Source organism: Triticum dicoccoides, chromosome 1B, assembly GCF_002162155.2.
Source record: "Triticum dicoccoides isolate Atlit2015 ecotype Zavitan chromosome 1B, WEW_v2.0, whole genome shotgun sequence".
In the NCBI taxonomy this organism is placed as follows: domain Eukaryota; kingdom Viridiplantae; phylum Streptophyta; class Magnoliopsida; order Poales; family Poaceae; genus Triticum; species Triticum dicoccoides.
Window position 1 is genome coordinate 381,247,283 of NC_041381.1, and position 2,889 is coordinate 381,250,171.

The following is a 2,889-nucleotide window of genomic DNA, read 5'->3' on the forward strand; positions in this document are numbered from 1 at the left end:
GAAAAAGAAGGGAAGGGCGAGCGGCGACGGCGACGGCGAGATCTGCGCGGAGTTGGGGCTAGCCGGCGGCGGGATCTGAAGGAGGAAGAAGGGGATCGGGAGGAGCGCGAGCGTACGATGCGCTTCGCCTCGCTTCCATCGAGTGGCCCGCGTGGGACCGGCGCAACGGTTCGGCCGGTGCCCCGGCCACAAACAGTTCCCTTTCTTTATTGGTTACTGTGGTTCGGTTCGGTAGGCTAGGTCAGTTTAGTTGTGTTATCAGAATAAGCTGATTGTTATGAGAATAAGGTCATAAGGGGTGTTATTATAATGGACCCACCATATATATGGTGGGTCTATTATGATAACACCTCTAAGACCCTTATTCTGCACATCCGAATCTCTTATTTTGCACACCCCTCCTCTCCGACCCGAACACACACAAGAAAAAAAGGCAACCCACCCACCGAGACCACCTGCCTCCTCAGTCCTCACGATATCGATCGTGCACGACCCCCCTCCTCCCAACCTCTTCCTACCCCGCCGCTTCCTCCCACCTCCCCTCCACCTTCCACGGCTGGCGCGCCCGAGCCCCCTCCCATCGGCGACCGACCCCATCTAAATCCTAAGGACGGCGTGCTCCTAGCACCCTCCCACGGCTGGCGCGCCCCCAACACCCGCCAACCGTCTGCGCCCCCCGCGGCCATGGCGGGATCCGGCCGCCACCGGCCCCTGGCGATGCCTCCGCCACCGGATCCGGCCGCCACCGGCCCCTGGCGACGCCTCCGCCACTGGATCCAGCCGCCACCGGCCCCTGGCGACGCCTCCGCCATCGAATCCGGCCGCCACCGGCCCCTGGCGACGCCCCCGCCACCTGATCCGGCCGCCACCAGCCCCTGGCGACGCCTCCGCCACCGGATCCGACCTCCACGGCCACTGGTGCAGCCACAAGCCGACGCCTCCTGCTTCCTCCTCCCCAAGGTGGGCGAGCCCCTTGCATCCCCCACCACTAAGCTCCTGCTTCCTCCGACGAGCGCACCTCCCCATCTCCATGGACTATGGTCCGATGACAGCAGGCCTCCTCCCCGTCGAGGTTAGGCTCCATGGTCGTGGCCCTTTCTCTTCATGCAGCTCGGCTCGTGCTCTAATGCAGATGCGGTGCTCCCTGGACACGCTCCATCACCAGCATCCCTCAATCCGATGAACAGTGGTGGAGGATCCCTACTAAGCTGTGCGGCATCCCCAACCTGCCCCTCCGGCGAGTCTCCTACTCCACGAACCCCAGTTTGCCTAGTTCCTCGGCACGGTGCGGCATCGCCGGCGTTTAGTTGCAGTCCGGGACGCTTTTTTGGTTTGTCTTTTGCAGTTCCCATGTGTCCTGGGTGCGGTGCGGTTGGGTGTTAGATACTAGTTTTTTTGTTGAGAATCCAGATTTTGGATTGTGCAGCTCCCATCGTGCGATTTCATTGATGTGGCTCGGTGCTACACGACCTACGACTCCTTTTTTTGCAGCAAGGTTCTCTCCAGGCGAGGAACCCCAGTGAGATTTTTGCCTCGCCGACACCGCGCTGTTTGGATGCGCATTGTGTTGCGGTCCACCTCGCAATAGAATGTGGCCCTGGTTGTTGGTCGATGCGGTCCACCTCGCCACGTTGTGCGGTCCACTGGCGTTAAAGAGCCTCGAAGCAGTTCTGCATACGTGGCCGTGCAGCCCAGAAAATCCAGGGGGCGTGACTGTGTCCTTTTTTGTAGAAAAAGTAAAAGTGTATAGTAACACACTGTTGATTATCCTAAGTATTTTTTAGATAGAAAATAAAAGACTATCCTAGGTTATTTTGTTGTAAGTTAAAATGCGGCTCGCTCTGTCGCTGCATACAGAAAAATGGTATTTTTATGCAGCTCACTTCATTTTGACATGTACAAAAAAATGAAGAAAATTGATGCAGTTAGCTTGTCTCCTCCTTTGCAGTCCAAAACTTTGTTGAAAAAAAATTAAAATATTGAAGAAGACAAAAAAATCATGCAGCTCACTTCGACTCGTGTTGCGGTTCACTTTTTCCTTGATGTGGTTCACTTGCCCTCATCTCTGCGGTCCATTATCATTCATGATTTTTTTTGAAAAAGAAGCAACAAAAAGCCATCTAGAAAATCTTACGTCTCACAACAAAAACATGAAGTTTATTTGCCCGTACAATGTAGTGTAGTTTTCATTCTGAAGAAGTGCGGTCGGCCGTATGATGTTGTTTTAATCTCGTAAGTGCAAAAAAATTGTTACGCAAGCGAAGAAAAGTAATGTGGTTCACTTCTTGATAGTGTTGTGGTTCATTTACACCCAATGTGAAGTGGTCTCTACTTTCTTGTCCTTGAAAAATTTATGTTTGAATAAAATAAACCATGCAGTTCTCTTACCCGTGTGATGTAGTGCGGTTTTTCGTCCGTTGCAGTGCGGTTTTCAGTCGGATGAAGTGCCCACGTCGATTTGGGTGTCGAGAAAAAACAGAGTACTCGCATTTCGGTAAATTCGAAATTCCTCTTGAACCGTAAATAATTAGAGAGAGTGTTCTACATGAAAGAGTTGCGTATCGTTGATATCTTTCCAACGGCGTATCATTTGAATCATTCCGACCAGCGGTTTGCAAAAAATTCGTCCAAAACGGCCGCTGCCACTCGTTGTCCGCCGCACGATTTTCAAAATTAACTTAAAACCGTAAGGAATTTCAAAAATATTTCAACATATGAAAGTTGCGCCTCGTTCATAGCTTTCCAACGGTGTATCACACGCCTCGTTTCGACAAATGGTTCAAAAACTGGAGCGAAAACAGTACCGAAAATTTTAAAAAACTTGAAAAACAGAGTTCTGCGATTTAGTAAATTTGAAACTGCTCTTAAACCGTAATGAATTAGAGAAAG